General features: G+C 42.6%; 1 protein-coding gene across 10 annotated transcripts in view; it reads right to left on the bottom strand.

Annotated features, from left to right (window-relative positions):
• NCOA3 (nuclear receptor coactivator 3) overlaps positions 1–20,384 on the bottom strand; it is a 162,389-nt gene that overhangs the window by 108,960 nt on the left and 33,045 nt on the right. Inside the window, exon 3 of one of the 10 annotated variants that reach the window (XM_039498862.1) lies at positions 11,221–11,328. The exons of the other annotated variants lie outside the window; for them this stretch is intronic. The gene's annotated coding sequence lies outside the window, so the exon portion shown is untranslated. The remainder of the gene's footprint in view (positions 1–11,220; positions 11,329–20,384) is intronic. 10 annotated transcript variants of the gene reach the window in all.

Raw genomic sequence — 20,384 nt, 5'->3', positions numbered from 1 at the left:
CACAAGTAGCCACTAACTAATTGTGTTTTTCTTCATTTTACTGGTGCCCAACTTAAAACACCTGGGGCCAAACTTCCAGAAGCCTTGGAGTGCTCACAATTATAATTGGAGCTATGTCTGAACATACAAAATGATGTAAAAATGATAATACTTTGGGGAAAAAAAAACCAGGCCCTACAAGCCTCAAGCTGCGAATCCAAAATTAGTAGATACTTTTGAGAATTTTGGCCTGCAAAATGGGAACGATGAAACCACGACCTCAACAGACAGGTTTGTTGCAAAGGTAAATTCAATACAATTTGTGAATCAGTCAGATATTACAGTGAGAGAGGAGAGGGAAAAAAAAAGCGTCAATGAGGAAATTAATCATTTATATTCAGCACAAGGTTTGGATGGCATATGGCAAGAAGGATCAGGATCAACACAATGAATTATGAAGATAAAAAGAAATATTGAACACCTCCCTATTCAGAGAAAACTGTTCATCTCGTGCATTAAATGAAGTGGGGATGCCGCGGAGAAAACAGTTATGATCATGACATTTAAGGTTGTATCATAATGCACAAAGACAAGATAGCTGAATTATGGTTGCAGTAGCAATGTTAATTCTGGCATTTCCTAAGTTTTGCACCTAAATATGTTTAATATATTTTTGTAGTTAATATATTATATAGTCATAGGAACAGCTGGAAATGATGCCTATAATTAAGGTTGCCTAAAAGTTTCCACTATAAGCCCCCGTTTTCAGTTTCTTAATAACTTTGACAAATTTTAATCATTTGCACTGAAATTTTCCATGCTTTCTTTCTGCCTCTGCTGTAAAAGTTCGGTTTTTTGTTTTTTTGTTTTTTAAGAATCAGTGAAACTGTTTAGCTGTTTCAAAAAATGAAATTGGGGGGAAATATTTTTAAAGCATTGGCAAAAGTTTAGTGCTTGGGTCAGAGAGTTGCCTTCTGTAACCATTAAACATTTCGCACGTTCAGACTTTGAAAATCACTATTTGCATATTCTCAGTATAGTTTTAGAGAATATGAATAAATTACATTCCGGACAATCCATGAATTCTTACAAATGAACACTAATCTTTACTTTTCCCAATTATATTTTTTGTGGGAAATCTGTGACCAAAACCTTTTTTTTTTGCCATAAATAATTACATTTTCAACAGTAAAACAGCACAAAAGCTATTAGATTATCTTCAGCTACACTGCTGCTCCCCGAAAAGAAGGCCAGATTGGATCATCACAATCAAGTAAAGACAGGACTAGTTTCTCTCTCCACTGTACATTAACAGAATATTTTAAATAATTTCTTGAGATAAAGAACTATTTCTGGTTTAAAAATTCACCTACTACAGAATGATAATTATTTACCAAGTACATTGTCTGCTAAAATGTATGAAGTAAGAACACAAAAGCCTTAAAATAGATACAATTTTGTTTTGCATAGTGTTCTATTACAGATTTCTCAGACCTTGGGGATTAATTAAGAGTCTCTGTATACAGAACAGCTCACTTATATGCAGCATCTTGTTTGCAGGAGCAAGTACAATGCTATTAGAGGAATTTTATGGACTACATTCCAATGACAAAAAAGTTGCATTAATTACATCAGTGAATTTTAAATTACATTATAAAATGACAGGAAGTAATGCCAATTTGACATATCTTTTTTAAGCTGATTGTGTTAACAGTAACTAGGATGTGATACTTTATTAATCTAATGGAATTTGATTGTACATTAAAGACTCTGAAGAAAGGGTAGTCATTACTGGCTGTAACTTGCATAAAACAGGCCAGGATGTCGGTTAACTATAGGTTTATAAATTACTAAAAGGGATATACATATTCTTCCCCACAAGCAGTTATGCCTAAAATCTTGGTTTAATTCTTTTTTCCCCCCAGAAAGTGGCATCTAGGTATATATGAAAAGAAAGGCAATACATGTGGAAGGAGGAACACAGTATCTTCTGGGAGTATTTGTTTGGGCGTTTCTATTCCTAGCTGTCTATTTCATTTCCCCTGAGACTCATTTTAGGCCACATCTACACTACAGAGGCACAGCTACTTTCTGGCAGCCATGCCACTGTAGCGTAGACACCTCCTACATGAATGGAAGCGGTTTTTTGGTTGATGTAGTTAAGCCACCTGTCTGAGTAACTAGGACAGGGGTTCTCAAACTGGGGGTCGCGACCTCCCAGGGGGTCACAAGGTATTTACGTGGCAGGGGGGTGAGCTGTCAGCTGTCACTTCGCCTCCAGCATTTATAATAGTCTTACTTTTTTTTAATTAGTTTATAGGAGGGGTCGCATTCAGAGGCTTGCTGTGTAAAGGGGGTCACCAATACAAAAGTTTGAAAACCACTGAACTAGGATGATGGAAGAAATCTTCCATCGACCTAGCTGCCAGGGCAGTGGGGGGTGTTGGTTGACCTAACTACTGTGATCGGGACATGATAGTTTTTGTAGCCCTGAGCTAGATTCAGTAAATTTTTTAATGTATTTTTACTTCTAGCTTTTCTATGTTCAATGGTCTGTTTGAAAAAATATAACAAGACTGTAAAATTTATTGGGCACTTTAATATAACAAAAATCTGAGACCAGAATCTTAATATTAAGAATCCTACAATGGACATAGTATGATAAAAGCTGCTTAAACAACCGGGGGGGGGGGGGGGGGGAAGAAAACCATGGACAAAAATTGGTGATAAAGATAACAACGGCACTACTCAAACACTGGTGTCTGTCTTCAAAACCTTTAAAAAATTACACTATCCATGATTATTAGTACAGAAATTTCATGCCATTTTAAGAGGATTTGGGGTCATACTGGAAGTAAGTACAAGAGGTCAATGGCTGCTGAATGCAGAAGAATGGGTCACATCCTTCCTCTACCAAATGCCAGAAATATTTGTAATGTTTTGTTCCAGACCTAGTTGTTTCCTTATTTGTAGATAAATGGCTAAATAGTTACATAATTTGACAACATTAGGAAGCAATTTTATGCATTTTTATAAACTCTGCTGAAGAAGTGTTGTTCTGTTGATTACTTTTTATTCACTGCATCTTTAATACCATACAAATGGGTCAGCTTAACTGCATTTTAGATTAAACAAAACCTTCAGGCGACGGAACAGACCGTTAGCAAATGAAACATATGTTAAAATAAATGTTCATGAGAATTAGTCATCATGAATTTAAACAAATACTGTCTACTTGTTAGATCTGTTATATCAAGCCAGAGTTTCCACTTCAAAACTGAAGCTTATCATACTATCTCTTCACATGTTCATATCTAAAACGTGTTTATATATATTAGATTTTGGTGTTTCCTAGTCATGCTAATCATCAATTTAACATATTAGAATCACATGGCAATTTGCTGAACACATACAATACTGACTGTGCACTCATGTCATTCATAAATGTTTCTCCATACCACAACAGTTAAACTACATCAGTGTGGATTACAATTCCTTGAGTGACTTTTTCTAATTTGTCATTAGTGTATTGTATTCAGCTGATTAAACAAACATATGCCAATATGGTGCTTTACAAGGAGAATAGTATGACAGGATTCCTGCCCTAAGGATCTTACATTGTCTGGCCCCATCAACACAAGGGAGTTTTTAGCAAAAAGATAAAAACAAATTAAAAAAAATATTTCCACTAATACTACCACTGGTTCAGCTGCACTGGTGGGAGATCTAGCACAGACATAGCTGCAGCAGCTTCTAGTCTTTTTGTTGCATTGTCAGTTAAGACTGATTTAAGTAATACTGTGATAAAAATGGTAGAAGTCCTGGAGCCTTTTACTCTAGGGCTCCAGACAGCGGGGTGTTTTTGTTTTTTTTTTTAAAACTTCCTTGCAAAGGCACAGGCTATAAATAATAGGGTATGCAAATATTGCTGTGGGTGAATGCAGAAGGGAGAAGAGAACGGGAAATTTATTAAGACAGAGACATTTATTTATTAAACTACTTATCAGGCACGCTAAAACTCCCGAATTAAAAGTTATGGAGCCAACAGTCTCAAGTCTTGCTGCAATTTTTGGTATTTTCTAGGAAATAGTTTCTAATTTTTCCACTCCAAGTAGCTGTCATAATGTGATTAAGCATACTGTTTGCCTGTTAAACCAGCCAAGCAGAAAAATGTCTCCAGCCAAACAATAGCAGCAGAAAAGGTGTGAACTATCTACCCCTCTTCCCCACTACACACAATTTGCCTCACTGTGGTTTTAAATTTCAAAGCATAGTTGTAACCATTTCAGTGCTAAATTACTGAGAAACTACTGAGTCAAAGCATTTTTTTAAATATCCCTTTTATGCTCAAACACTTCACCCAAATCACAAATTACTCCATGATGGGCTGTTTGCTGAATATTTTCCAAAACACACTGGATCATTCTGTATCTGCTGGAAGAATGAAATTTTCCTTGTCCTTTTATCCTTGGCATTTTCTCATTTTGTTTCACAACCTCCCCTTCCTCTCTGGACATGTCTACACTACCAATTTTTGTCGGCAAAAGTAAAGGCGACACCCAAAAATAGACATAAAAATCGGAATCTTATGTTCACACTTGCTCCCTCTGTCAGCAGATTGTGTCCACAGTGGGGGCACCATCATCGACAGTGTGAGCATTTCACTGTAGGTACCTATCCCACAGTCCAGCTCGACACCTTCTGTTGCTAGGTGTTGCGCTGCAATCCACTCCGCCGTCCCACGTCTTGGGACCTGGCTAAATGTCCCGTGATGCATTGCTTTGTGTCCCAGCAGTCCAAGGGCTTCTGGCTTTCTTTCATGGAATGTTTGCAACAGCCATTCTCTGCTGTGCATCCTGGCATCTTTGTGGGAAGAGATGGATCCAGCACTGCTCTCCCATACTCTGTTAACTGTCATGAAGACATCACGGATGGCAGTGCAATTAATCGTCACGTTCCTAACTGAAGAAGACTCGCAGGCGCCCGACATTTTGCGTGACATGGATAGAAGCAATCTTAGATTGCTTTTGGCATTAACAGGGCAGCTGCACAGGGTAGACCGTTGCTTTTGGGCTTGTGAAACAAGCACTGAATGGTGGAATCGCATCATCATGCAGGTATGGAATGAAGAGCAGTGGCTACAGAACTTTTGGATGTAGAAAGCCACCTTTCAGTAACTGTATGGAGCTTGCCCCAGACCTGCAACACAAGGACACCAGAATGAGAGCTGCCCTCTCAGTAGAGAAGCACGTGGCAATCACTGTGTGGAAGCTGGAGACTCCAGACTGCTACTGGTCAGTCACAAATCAATTTGGAGTGGAGAAGATGACCATTGGGGCTGCATTAATGCAAGTGGGCAATTAATCACATCGTGGTACGAAGGACCATGACTCCGGGAAATGTGAGTGAAATAGACTGTTTTGCAGATATAGGGTTCCCTAACTGTGGAGGGGTGATAGATGAAACACATTCCAATTTTGGCACCAGACAACCTCGCGACAGAGTACATTGATAGGAAGGGGTACTTCTCCATGGTGTTGCAGGTGCTTGTGGATCACAGAGGGCATTTCACTGACATCAACACAGGATGATCTGGGAAGGTGCATGACGCACGCATGTTCAGGAACACTAGCCTGTATAGAAAGCTACAAGTGGGGACTTTCTTTCCAAACCAGATGATTACAGTGGGGGATGTTGAAATGCCCATTGTGATTCTGGGAGACCTGGTGTACCCCTTACAGCCATGGCTCATGAAATCTTACACAGGACACCTGGACAGCAGTAAGGAGCGGTTCAACAATAGGCTGAGTAGGTGCCAGATGACAGCTGAATGTGCCTTTGGCAGATTAAAGGTGCGCTGGTGATGCCTTTATGGTAGGCTAGGCCTTAATGAGGATAATATTCCCATGGTCCTAGCTGCATGCTTTAAGTTAAATTCACACACAGCATAGTAACATTTCAGTTAAATTCATCTTTTGCAACATTGCAATCACTTTTTTGCTAACCCTAGCCAGACACACATCTCTGCCAAAGCATAGTGAGAGTTAGCGGGAGGGTGCGGGGGGGCTGCGCCACATGAGGAAGTGAGCGCACACTGTCCCGCAAGGCTCGTGGTGCAACATTCTGTGAGGAAAAAAATCTAGAATTCTCCCACACTTTTCCATAGGTGGGAGTCATTCTAGCAGACATCTCACTGCTAAGGGTAAGCAGGGAAACAAGGGTACATCTACTCCATGCTTCTGGCTTCCACCCTGCTCCCTATGCAGGCTCACCTATGTGCCGCTTTGGTCCCTGCACACGTGATTGCCGAATGGCATGGGCAAGTTTCCTACAATGGGGCAAGGAACAAAGCTGCTCTGCCATGGAACCTTTGGCAGAGGATTACCGAGTACTTCCAGGAAACTTTCCTGGAGATCTCTCCGGGAGGATTCCCGGGAGATTTCGGCATGCATCAACACCCTGTTCCACTGTACCAATTAGCTACACCGGGAGGTGTCCACCTCACAGAAATACAGCCAGCCTCCCACATTTCTATACCCCAAACCCACCTCCACACTACACAAGCCACAGCCACTTACCAGGCATCTCATCTCCTGCTTCTTTCTCCCTGGAGAACGACTGCTGAGACTAGCTAGACACCTCGGGAGTAGAGAACAGTTCTGGCACCTGCCTTCCCCAGTGGGTGACCTCACCGTGAGCTGCACATCCTTGTCTAACTCCACCTCTTCATCAATATCTTTTGTCCTCCAGATTAGGTCTTCTTTCTGCCACCTCTGTTCCCTCCGAAGTATCCATGGGGCTCTTGGCAGTGGGGTCGCCACCGATGATAGCGCCCAGCTCCTTATAGAACCAGCAAGTCTTAGGTGAAGCACTGGAGCGACAGTTGCCTCCCTTGCCTTATGGTCCTCAGCTCTTTTATCTTTGCTCTGCACTGCAGTGTGTCCTGATGATAGCCCTTTTTGCACAAACCTCGAGAAATATGCCTATAGGTATCCCAATTCCTATAGCTCAAGCACAGCTGGGACTGCATGGCCTCTCCCCATACACTGATCAGATCCAACAGCTCCACAGTGGTCCACGCAGGAGAGCATTTGGTGCGATAAGCTGCCATTGTCACCTGGGAAGATGCGAGGCGACCTCTCCATACCGAGCCAGCAGGAAATGGAATTTCAAAAATTCCCGGGGCTTCTACAAGGGAAGGGCGGTTTACCTGGCTGCAAGGCAGTGGAGTTCAAACTGCTGACCAGAGCGGTCAGGATAGGCATTGTGGGACACCTCCTGGAGGCCATTTAAAGCGACAAAATCAAGCATGATGTCTATATTGGCACTTTGTCCAAAAAATGCAGAGGAAAAAGATGTAAGTCTCTCTCGTGGTGGATGTATTTAGTTGCCAAAACTGGGCATTTTTCCTGACAATCACCACAGTGTGTACACAGGCACTGTTTGGTAGACAAAAAGCAGTTTTTGGCAACAAAACTTGGTAGTGTAGACAAGGCCTTTATGAACTGGCTCACTTGTTTTACTACTATACAAATCACCTCACTGTGAGCTGTGGTGAGACAAGACCAAACATAGCACTAGAGACTCATGTATTGAGGCTTAGGCCATGCCTTCAGTAGCAAGCTTAAAGCAGCACAGCTGTACCGATACAGCTGTGCCACTGTAAAATTGCTTGTGTAGCCGTTCTATGCCGATGGGAGAGTCAGCATAATTAAACCACCCTCAACGAGCAGCAGTAGCTATATTGTTGGGAGAGCTGTCCACACCAGTGCATCTGTCAGTGTAACTAATGTCACTCAGAGGGGTGTTTTTTTCATAAGTTATACCAACAAAAGTGCTAGTGTAGACATAGCCTAAGACCCATGAATAGATGTTCGATCGATTAGATCACTTATAGGTAGACATTTTTGTTTTATATTCTGGCAACACTTGAATAACTGGTCAGATTAACATTCTGAATTTGAATACTGTATGCTAAATCAAACATTAACATTTAAATTATCCGAAGATTTTGGAAGACAAAAAAAAATCAGTACAGAAAATAAGCAGTGCCCATGGAACTGAGGAAAAGGACTCTTCTAATTTTTTGAATCATAGCAGTCTAGTATGATAAATTGAGAAAAATATCTTGTTGTGTGTCTTGCACTCTCTATGGCCCAGGACAGTTCTCCTTTGACGTGTACTCTGTTTTGGTATTACACAGTGCTCATCATCTGAGCACTCCAGAAATTATGAAGTTTGCCAGATACCTACTAGTCAAAAGCTTCTAGACATAGGTAGATTGCATGAGCTGAAGGAGAACCCCCCAACCCTAAAAAACTAGCAACAACTTGCATTTTGGATGGTCTCCACACACCCTCGAAGAACTCTAGCATTAAACTCTTGAATGCATATTGAAGTCAATTTGTATTATGGATCTCTTCCAAACTACTAAAAACCAGTCTCGCCACTTTTCCCTCCTGTCTTGTATTTGCCGATATTTATCTCCTTTAATATGAAAGGAGATTTTAAAATAAAAGTTAGTAAGACAGTTGAGCTTTGTTGTGTGTTATTAAGCTATATATTATAGATAAGGTTAAGATTCTGTCTTGGTTATTTTTAGTAAAAGTCAGGGACAGGTCATGGGCACTAAAGAAAAATTCACAGAAACCGGTGACCTGTCCCTGACTTTTACTAAAAATACCTGTAACAAAATGGGGCTGACCAGGGGGAGGACTGAAGCCTGAGCAGGGGAGGGAGGATGAGAGCCTGAGCCCCACTGGGGGGGTGGGGGGGAAGGGGCCAGCACACGCCACCTGCAGTGGCTCAGAGCTCCAGAGCACCCCCGCTGGCTGATAGCTGAAAATGGTATTTCAAAAAGCATTAGACACATACCCATGCATAGACACAAGAAATTGCACTGAGCACCTGCAGAATGCTTAAAAGGATTGCTAGTCAGCCATAATCCACAGGACCTGTGTGGTTATAGCCATCGAACAAGAGCAACACACAGTCCTTTCTTATTCACTTTTGGCTTTGCCACTTGTGGATAACAAACTCATGCTGAGAATTCCCCAGCATTTTAACTGTATATTTTATTCTGTTTTTCTGAATATTAAATGTGCTCTGATTTAAATTGTACATGAAGTGTGGCAGTTTAAAAAACTTACGCTGGTTTCACTTTTGTGTTTTAAATGGGAGACACTTGTATGCATGCTACTACATATGCAGTGTTTTAAGTATTTGGGGAAGCGGGGGAAATCTGGGAGTCTAAGCAATTTTGATTTGCAGAAAAAGGGCATCCGGATTTATTTTTACAAAGGAAAAGGTTACTTTTTAAAAATATATACGATAGCTCAACTGTACTGGTGACTGGCTTCAGTGGAGATCACTAGTAAAGGGTATGTCTACACTACAAAAAAAAGACCATGGCAATGAGTCTCAGAACCTGCATCAACTGACTTGGGTTCGCTCTACAGGGCTAAAAACATCTAGATGTTCCTGTTTGGGCTGGATCCCAGGCTCTGAGACCTCCCTTCTCGCCAGGTTTCAGACCCTGGGTTGCATCCCATGCAGGAATGTCTACACTGCTATTTTTAGCCCTGTAGTGGGAGCCCAAGTCAGTTGACCCAGACTGAGATTCACTGCTTTTTTTATTATTATTATTTTTGTTGCAGTACAGACGTACCCATAGCAGCATTCAGAGTTCAGTGGTTTGAAAAGACGTCTTCAACACTCTTGAAAAGTTGTACTTGTGTCAAGTGTGTGTTGTACTACAAGTAGTTCTATTTAGCAGCATGTACTATGGTGCAGCTAAAATTAGCCATAAGATACTTTCCTTCTAATTGTGCAACTCAGATTTGTCAGATTTTGCTTCAAACTTTGTAAAAGATTGTATCATGTTAACTAACTAGTTTGAAAAGGGGCTGAAGAAGAAATAACTAGTGCAGTTATAAATCATGAAGAAGTGCAGTTTTGTCTAGAACTTTTTTCAACTTAATTGATTGCCAATTAAGTTAGTTAACTTGTTTGTAAACAGTTTTGAGAGTCCACCCAGGGCTTATAGCCAGAGTTCTTTAAGAAAATAAAAAGGCACACAGCTCACACCTCCATTGACACATTCCTGTGCCTTCCTTAGGAGGCCTGCCCCATACTTTGAGAACTGCTGCTCTAGAGGGAAAGTCACTCCCCAAATCTGAAGTATACATAAGGGGACAGGGAAGAGGGCTGAGATACCCCCGAGGGATAAGATCCTCCCCAGATTCCAGCACACATGGGAGGGGAGCAGACGTGACACGTGGGGAGAGTATGTGGGGTCATGTGCCGCCACCCCTCCCCCAGTTGCTGATTGGCTTGTGCTGACCATGCTCACACAGACTCAGCATGCTCAGTAACATCTGCTGAAGGTGCTTCCCTCACTCTGCCTCCCATCCCCCACTATTGGCAGGTACAGGTCATCTCCGGAGGGGAGAATGTAGGACTAACAGGCACATCTGCCTCTAATCCCTTCCACTTGGCCTGCTAGCCACCTCCTTGTCACCCCTCCCAGGTCCCACTCTCATTCCTTGTCCTCCCTACCACACATCTCCCCCCCCCCCCCCGCCCATAATTTTCTCTTCCCTCCCAGCAAGCATTGATTTGTGTGGTTTTCTGTTCAAAAATAGTTTGAGCACTTTCTGGATTTTCTGCCTGACTAAGATCACACTTCTCCTAAATAGCCCCCGCCCCAAAACAACAAAACAAAGACCTTTTGGCAGAAGCAGGGTATAGCAACATGACTATTTTTTCCCCCTGATTTTTGCCAATGTCCAAATTTACAGCACCTGGATGTAAGGTTGCCAACTTTTGAATTTCTGAAAAACGGATGCTACAGCAGGAGCACCGGAATTCCCTTCCTCCCCCACTCGCTCACTGCTTTCCCCCCCTTCCCTTTCCTCATTGTGGCTTGATCCTCCCCACCGCCTCCCTCCACCTGGGTTTCATGAATGCCAATGAAGCCTATTTAACATACAGAATGCTTAATGGTGAGGCATGTAGCACAGTGTGCAGAACAATTAGAGAGTTTTAAAAAGTTTTATTGGTATTACTTTACTGAATTTCCACTTTTAAAAAAGCCTTAGACCAGGTCTACACTACAGACCTATACCGGTATAACTACGTTGCTCAAGAGTATGAAAAATCCAAAACCGAGTGACACAGTTATACCTAACCTCCCCATGTAGACAGTGCTATGTTGATGGGAGAACTTCTCCATCGACTTACCTACCACCTATCAGGAAGGTGAATTAACTGCACCAGCAGATGCTCCCCCATCGGCATAGTAGTGTCTTCACTAAAGTACTACAGCAGTGCAGCTACATCATTGTAAAACTGTACATGAAGAGAAACCCTGAGTTAAAAGTCCAGCTGCACAGATCTCACAGAGAATTAACTAATACATTTGATTTCTGAACGCCTAATCACATGCATTTTATTGCCCAGGAGCAATGTAATATTTGAAGAGAGATTAAAGATCAGCAAGTTCTTGCAACTAAATAAATCAATTCTATAGTTTCTGTATCAAAAATGCTAGCATTTACTCACACCAGGCACTTTAGATAAACAATTCAGTTACTCAAAACTCTGACCATGTTAATATTTTACAATATAACACTTACTATATATGAAAACCATTTTTGTACTAAATATTTAAAGTAAGCACATGAAAAAAATGTTCACTAAGTAGCAATTGCTATCTAATTTGCCACTAAAGAGCATGAAACAACACATAAAACGTTACATGGTACTCATCAGCCTCAAGGCCTGAGGATACAGGTCAAATCTCCCAAAGAGAAGATTTAGACTCCCCCTACGCTGAGGTTACAAGAAAAGAGACCAAAAGATGAAATTAAGATACTCTTTGGATTCAGAGTTTCCCCTGTACCACTGAATTAAGTGCATGACTCCATTAGCAATCCTGCTGAAAGTTCTGAAACACCTTCTGGGGACTTGAGAAAACTCCTGCACAGACATATGTTCTAAGAACCATTTGATTTGGATGAGCACTTTACTAGCTCACACCAGTCAAAGTGGTAAACGACAAACCTTCCAGACATCCTTAATGCTCCAGATAAGCCTAGAAAAAAATTAGGGCTTGAGAGTAGAGCAAAAACTTAGTATAGAGGTGAGAAAGGTCATTTGCAGAACTTTCCACACACACATAAAAAAAATCAATGTCAGTACATAAATAGAACAAGCCCAAAGAGTTAGTGATCCAGCACTGACGGACAAAAGCGCAGCAGACGCTAATAAAGCGTTTTTTTGGAACCTCTATGTCTTAAGACAATAGTAACCTTAATATTTTCTAAGTCTTTGACATTTTCAAAGTCAACAAGTGGCACAGAAATGAATATGACTCAGTATGCACGCAGGGGCTACTGTTAATATAAGCCTTGGACTGCTGTTCCAAGGTCTCAGTGCATCTCAGCAGCCAAGGGCATCTGTGTTAGAAATTCAGAGCCAACAGAGGTTGTTCTAGGTTCCACTGGGCCTAAATTAAATATCCACAAGTTCTGGGAATAATCTACAGATAGAAATCACTTTTCAGTCATTTTATGAGATCTGGCTAGGAAGCACAGATTTAAGAATATCAACTCAGCAAATCCCAAAAGATCAGGACACTTTGGCGCCATTTATTTTAAAAACACACCCACACAGAATGAATGGTGCTTGGTTCCCAAAGAGATCCAGGGATCCCTGCACCACTTCAATTGTGCTGGGACCAAAGCACCAAATCCAGATCAATCCAACAGGACCCAAGGACCTTGGGCCAGACTAGGACTGCAGCACAGCATCAGCAGTGCCAGAACTGCAGTGCCAAATGAGGCTGACCTGGAGGATCCAGAAACTTTGGTACTAAATAGGTCTACCCCAGGGTCAGCAACCCACGGAACGCACGCCAAAGAAGGCACGCAAGCCGATTTTTAATGGCATGCTACTGCCTGCAGGGACTCCAGCATGCCATTAAAAATCCTGCCCAGCCCGGCCCGCTCTCCTCTGCCCTCCACTCCCCCCGCGGGGGCAGGGAGCAGAGGCATAGGTGTGTGCACGGGATGGGCAGATAGCCCCACTCTCCCGGCACGGCAAGCCACAGGGTCCGCGCTCCCAGGCCTGAGCCCCCGGCCAAGCGCAGCAAGCCGTTGGCCCCTCCCCGGTCTTCCCCCCTCCCCTGGAGCCCTGCCGCCACGCACGCAGCGCTCTGGGGGCCGGGGCTACATGCTCCCGCGGGGCAGCGTTTGACTCCGCGGGGAGGCAGACATGCTCCCCGCTCAACTGGAGCCTTGCCGCCGCATGCACAGCACTCTGAGGGGCGGGGATGCATGCTCCCACGAGGCAGTGTATCTGGCTCTGCTTGGAGCCTCATGGTAAGGGGTCCAGGGCAGGGTGGGGGCAGTCAGGGGACAGAGGGCAGGGGGGGTTGGAATCCTGGGCGGGTTGGATGGGGGTGAGGGGGTCTCTGGAGGGGCAGTCAGGGAGGCGGGGTTGGATGGGGCATGGGAGTCCCGGGGTCTGTCAGGGGATGGGGGGTGGATAGGGGTCAGGACAGCCAGGGGACAGGGATCAAGGAGGGAGGGGGAGCCTCTGGAGGGGATAGTCAGGGGACAAGGAGCTGGGGGGGTTGGATGAGTCGGGAGTTCTGGGGGTCCTGTCAGGAGGCAGGGGTGCAGTTGGATAGGCATGGGAGTCCCAGGGGTCTGTCTGGGGGCAGGAGCGTGGATAAGGGGCAGGTCCCAGAAGTGGCTGGCATGCCTGGTTTCTGGGCGCATGGGTGGCCATAGGTGCGCCACACACTGCCCCTGCCCCAAGTGCCTGCTCCACAGCTCCCATTGGTCAGGAACCACAGCCAATGGGAGCTGCAGGGGCAATGCCTGTGGGCACAGGCAGTGTGCAGAGATGCCTTGGCCTTCCGCCTAGGAGCTAGACACGCTGGCCGCTTCCAGGAGTGGCCTGAGGGTAAGTGCTGCCCAGCTGGAGCCTGCAGCCCAACCCCCGCCCTCCCCTCCCCCCAGCAACCCCCTCCCAAAGCCCACACCCCAACTCCCTGCCTAAGCCCTGAACCCCCTCCCACACCCCAAGCTCCTCATCCCCAGGGCCACCCCAAAGCCCACACCTCAACCCCCTGCTCCAGCCCTGAGCCCCCTCCCGCACCCCAAAGCCCTCGTCTCTGGCCCCACCCCAGAGCCTGCACCGCCAACCGGAGCCCTCACCCCCACCCTGAACCCGTCATTTGTGGCCCCATCCTGGAGGGCACAGCCCCAGCCAGAGCCCTCAGCCCCTCACACACCCCTAGCCCCTGCCCCAGCCTGGTGAAAGTGATCAAGAAAGCAATAGAGGCAGGGGGATGGAGTGAAAGGAGGCACGGCCTGTGGGAAGGGGCAGGACAAGGGTGTTCAGTTTTGTATGATTAAAAAGTTGCCAACCTTATCTCTGATATCTATACTTCAAACTGAATAGGCATAGAGGTGTAAAATCAAAAGGAATTGAAAAGTGTAGTGAGCAGGGACACAGGAGGGGACAATTAGCTTCCTTCATCAAATAAAATTTGTTCAAAGTCTTTCATAAACTAAGAGTTAGGTATTAGGTGTTATCTTGCCCTTGAGTATTAAATTGAAGTGCTACAGTGAATTTAATATTTAGTGTTCATGAAGTTATATAGCTTGGTAAGGGATGTGCTGAACAATTAGTTTGGAAAAGGGGAGCATTGTAGCAAGTTGTATGAAGGAATATGCACTAGCAAACTTCTATGCCAGCCCCCAATATTAAATTTAAGGGGAAAGGGGTAAGAAAATCTTTATTAAATGCAAATTAGAATTTAGGTAAACACTCCTAATATGAAGTCAGTCCACCTTCCCTTAAAGACACTACAAAATCTCTTGCATCAAAAGAAAAACTTGGCTATGAAACTAAGAAAACATCTTTTATTAGTATATAGGAACCCCAAAGATCATTGTGGAAGAGACCTATTGAGTACTAAATGAGGTAAATGCTGTGCAATAGGACACTTTAGGGCCTTGGATGGAAGACTGATCTTTTCTTAACTCATGCTGATCAGCAGGAGCATGTTCATTCCAATGTAGAAAGCTGAGTAATGACTATGAGAACTAGAAAGAAGGGCAAAAAGTGTGTTTTGTTTTTAAAGGGACTAGGCCCCAAAGGTGACTACTTGATGTGAAAGTTGAAATATACAAGTACTCCTGTCTCAGCTGTGTTATTTTATTTTTAAGTCAGAGCTGTCTAATAGGAATGTGTTAAAGAAACTGCAAACAGCCAAAATTTTTAAACTCAAGTCTTTATATAGGCACCTGCTGATTTTCAACAGTCTTCAACCAGGAAGAGTTCCTAGAAATAGTCCAGAGATCCAAAGCAGCCGGGGAGGAAATGTCTCAATACCCGTAACACAGGATCAGCTTAAGGGAACGGTATGAAAACCCTTATTCACATCGATGTCTTGTGTTTTCTGCATGTGAACTAAGAACCAGTTCTATATTCAGGTTAACCAAATGTTAAACAGGGAAATATAAATAAATAGTTTATTTTTTTGCAATTAAATGTAGTAAATATCTATTATACCGCTCTAGTTAAGTAAAAGCTGCAGCTGATATTTTTAATGGGGAGTCTTTTTAAATGCCTGGACAACAGAGAAGCAAATACAGCTTTTGTCTGGTTTCTCAAGTCTGCCATGAAAGACTAGTGCTCCCTTCAGAAGAGTTTTGGTTTGTTGAGTGATTTTAATCTAGTCTCTCTCCAGGACTGTTTTGTTAAGCCAGGTTAAAAAGATGTTAAGACCTTGTGTAAACACAGGCCACGTAGTTTAAGTTAACACACCAACTTTTCCTAGTCTAGATAGCTCAGAAGTGTTCCAGCTCACTGTATTACTCTCAAGTTATTTAGACTACAGAATAGATTAATTATGACACATCCCTAAATAAAAGGACATGCTTCCCTCTGAAAGTTGGTGGATAGTTGTTGCTACAGAAGTAGGGGGGTTTGGTTTTTTGTTTTTAAATAGCAGCATATTTAATTGCCTGTTAAACTACACTGGTAGGAGGAAAAAAACTAATGTTATTCTAGCACGTTACGGGTGTATTTTTAATCCTTTAAACATATACACCAAGTAATTTACCATAAACTTAGTGTTGTTGCTTCCTTGTGTTAGTAGAGAAATCGAGTACACAGCCAAGATAATCAAAATGGTCTTTTTTTGCCACCATTCAAAATGTATTCTCTCAAAAGGATGCTTCTTTTGTTTTCCATCCTAATGGCTAATACATTTTCGTCAGAAGTTTTGCTTTGGGTCTCCAGTACTCCATAAAAGGAGAGGGTTGGACTAACAGATCATCCTCACAAATACCAGAGTGTCCTGTAGCACCTTATAGACTAACAGAAGTATTGGAGCATGAGCTTTCGTGGGTGAATACTCACTTCGTCAGATGCAGGTGGTGGAAATTTCCAGAGGGAGGTATAAATATGCAGGCAAGAATCAGTCTAGAGATAACGAGGTTAGTTCAATCAGGGAGGATGAGGCCCTCTTCTAGTAGTTGAGGTGTGAACACCAAGGGAAGAGAAACTGCTTTTGTAGTTGGCTAGCCATTCATAGTGAATGGCTTGGTGTTTATAGTGCCGAGAGTGCAGTCCACGCCATCCTCCAGATCATTAATGAAGGTACTGAACAAAACTGGCCCCAGGACCGACCCTTGGGGCACACCACTTGATACTGGCTGCCAACTAGACATGGAGCCATTTATCAGTCATCCCTCTATAATGGAAGAGGGTAAACTTCTACAGTAATTCCTCACTTAAAGTCATCCTGGTTAACATTGTTTTGTTATTAGGTTGCTGATCTATTAGAGAACATACTCATTTAAAGTTGCACAACATTCTGTTTAAGGTTTGGCTCGCCCCACTCCGCCCACCCAGCATTCAAGCTGAGGAGCAGGCAAGCCCCCAACCCCAATCCCCAGCAAGTTTCTGGGGGAAAAGGTTAGTTTCTGACAGTGTCTCAGCCATTTTTATTGCTTTGTCTAAAGGTGGATAGCGTAGCTATGAGAAAATAGTTAATACTTGATTACTTGCAGCATTATGTTATAATGCAGATGGGAATAGTTATTAAAGGAAGGGGAGAATGGTGGAAGTGAGTTTGTTCTCTCAGATGGAAAACAGGATACATTTTATATATTCCATGTAGTCAACGACATGGAAATCTACCACCATTTTAAATGGGCTAAATTATGGAATTCAGGTAATAGTTGCTTGGTAGGTCTCAAATATTCCATATTTGTGCCAAATAACTTTTGTTTTAAATTTCACAGAATGAGGATGCATATAAAGCTGCTGATCTTCAAGAATTATAATACAGAACTGTCACTTGTAGTCAAAGGAGGATGTAATAATGTATCAGAACTCATGAGGAAAGTTTATTTAAGTAAATGAAGAGTCTTCGAAATACGGCATAGTAAGTACAATACCAAGTGACTAGACAGTCTACAGACTTGCAAAATTCTACCTGCCTAGCAACAGTGATTTCTGATGAGAAAGTAAACTAGTTTTTCATTCAGTAGTCCTAGCACAGGGTTGGTGAGTACATTTTGTAAATTTTCAGTTATACATACTTATCACTTACAGCTTGTACACACTAGCACTTATTTCAGTATAAACTTATGTCCCTCAGGGGTGTGAATAAGTGCTCTCGCCCACCCCCACCCCAAGTAAGTTACACCAACCTAAGCATCAGTGTGGACTGCGCTATACTGGCAGGAGAGCTTCTTCCTCCGACATAGTTGCTGCCTCTTGCAGAGGTGGTTTTATTATGTGGACAAGAAAGCTCTCTCCGTCGGCATAAAATGTCTTCACCAGCTGCATCACTGTAGCACTTCTAGTGTAAACTAGCCCTTAGTCTTATATCTATCCTTACAGTATATAAAAGTGTTTGTTATTCAAAGTAGTCACACTGGTTACCTGCCACAATGACTAGCTCTAAAAATAGGATAATGGCTGTTACTGAGAACATGCTACTGCCTCACTTCCCTCCATCATCCCAGAAACGAGAAATCTGCTGTCAAGTCTGAATGCAAATTTTGAGAGCTGCCAATTACAGAAGTTTAATGGTTTAGAAGCAGCTTGAGATGTAATCTTCTTCTCCTGCTTCTTTTATCACTGTCCTCACTATCTCAAGAATGTGGGAAGTGGGGTATTAATAGGGGAAGTTTTGTAAGGTGAAGCTATTACCTGTTAATGGCAAAGCATTCAGAGGCTCCAAGCAGGATGAAGGCCCCACTTTACTAGGCAATGTACACACTGCCCACCTGGAAGACCTTATAATCACTGGATACATCTAAACAGCAAGACTCCAACTTGAGTGAGAACGTCTACATTGTATATTGAGTCAGTTGACCCAGGCTCCGAGACTCGCTGTTAAGGCCTTCCCTCCCCACACCTCATAAAGTGGGGAGGAACCCTAAGACAGTCACAGATGGATTTAACTATTCCTCTCTGCCTGCTCCCACCACGTGTTTACCTACATTTGCAATTTTTAGAAGTTATCTAGACCAAGTTTCAAATTCCATCTCCCACTCAAGCCATTGCTAACTGGTTGATTTCTTACAAAATTGGTAGAGACATAGTCTTGTGATGAGGTATGAAGCAGAGAATAGCAGTTATACAAATTAATTAGGACAGGTAGCTCTATGAGTAGCAGCAGCATAGAAAATGGTACAAAAGTATAACTATATGTCAGGCACAGTAGTACTGGAGAAATGGTGGAGGCTGGAATGACAGTATGAGCAGACACCTAGGGATGGACAAACATGAAAGGGGTTGACGTTGAGGACAAAGAAGGCCTTGATATAGTAAGAGGAAGGAGTTAAAATGGGGTTGATGTGATCAGAGAAAAGTGGGCAAGGCAGATTTTAGCAGCTGTGTTTTGTATAGAATTGGTGGGGGGCAATTAAGCAATCTAGACAGAAGATGAAGGCTAGGGTGAAATTTTGGATGCCTGGATAGAGAAGAGATCTTACAAAGTTGGTAAGGGAGAAAGTGAAGGAAGAGTTCTAGGATATGGCCACTGCTTGAGCATGTGAAGCTAGACATGGAGGTAAGTAATCTCTAGGTCAGAGCAACAGGCAGGATGGTATACTTTTTGGGGGGTCTGGGAGGGCATCAGTTCCTTAATATTTTATTCTGTAGCTTATTACTGCTTTTTTAATAGTTAATATCAGTAACTATGGTCCTTATAGAAAAAAATTATATGAATATATTCATATTCAACATCTATCCAGAGTACTCAACATGCATCTGGGGAACAAATGAGACAAACAATTCTAGTGAGGTCAGATGCTACAGGACATCTCTATTTAACTTCCTACTTCCAAGGGAGAAAAAAAGTCTCCTCCATGGAATTCCCATCAGGATTCATGAGGGAGACAGAGGCAAAAGGGCATGTATCAAAGTCCAGCATCCCCAATACTGCAAGAGGACTGGCATGGACACTCTGGCCCACATAATAGGATATAGGATTAGGGATCAAATCACCTAAAGTTCCCAGTGATATGATGGAATGGTTAGATGAGTTTATGGCGCTTGATAGAATGGAGAAAAATTGTTCTCTTATTGGTTTTATAAGGAATAGTTCTCACATCTGGCTTGTGTTCACAAGGCCACTACGCCTGTTAATAAGCTGGGCCTTTTATTAACAACTATGTTGCATTCTACAAACACGGAGAAGTCAGGGAAAACAGTACTTGAATTGCTATGGTCGTGTCTCCCCCCCCCCCAAGATTTGGGCTGTATAACATGGCTTACTAAGTCGTATGTGTGAAACAAACTTTAGGTGACCAGTTTTCTCCTACCTGTATAAGACTTTAAATTGTGACAACTATTTTAAGATGAGTATGTCAATCTCTTCCACTGAAAAAATTCTAAAGTCTGATGTTCCTTTTTAAAAAGTATACTCTGAGTAAATTTGGCAGAGAGCCTGATTAAATACTCAAGCCCTCAATATTTGGATATTTAAGGAACAGTAAGTATAGTGTGATATGTGGAGAAATCGTTTACTGGTTGCGCTTCTCATTTCTAGAACGTTGACTACTCACTGCTATTTACAAGTTAGCCCATGCTTTTATGCACTATTCATATTTTTATCTCTATTTCATTGGTCAAAAATGTTTACTAAAGTTAGTGACTCAGTGATTTGGAAACTATTTGAAAGTATTAGAAGGAAAACAGTAAATAATTTATGTTGAGTAAAAGAATCTGTTTGCTTATGCGTGATACTGGTTACCTCTGTTTTCCTATAGTTCTCTAAATTTGAGAACTTTGTATTAATGGGTGCATATTTGGCATAAGTAGTGAGATACGTTTCTTAGAAGGCTAATGCATCATTTTAAATTGCT

This window comes from Mauremys reevesii, linkage group 13 (genome assembly GCF_016161935.1).
Source record: "Mauremys reevesii isolate NIE-2019 linkage group 13, ASM1616193v1, whole genome shotgun sequence".
Taxonomy (NCBI): domain Eukaryota; kingdom Metazoa; phylum Chordata; order Testudines; family Geoemydidae; genus Mauremys; species Mauremys reevesii.
The sequence above is the reverse complement of the archived record's forward strand: the minus strand, read 5'-3'. Positions and strand labels throughout refer to the sequence as shown.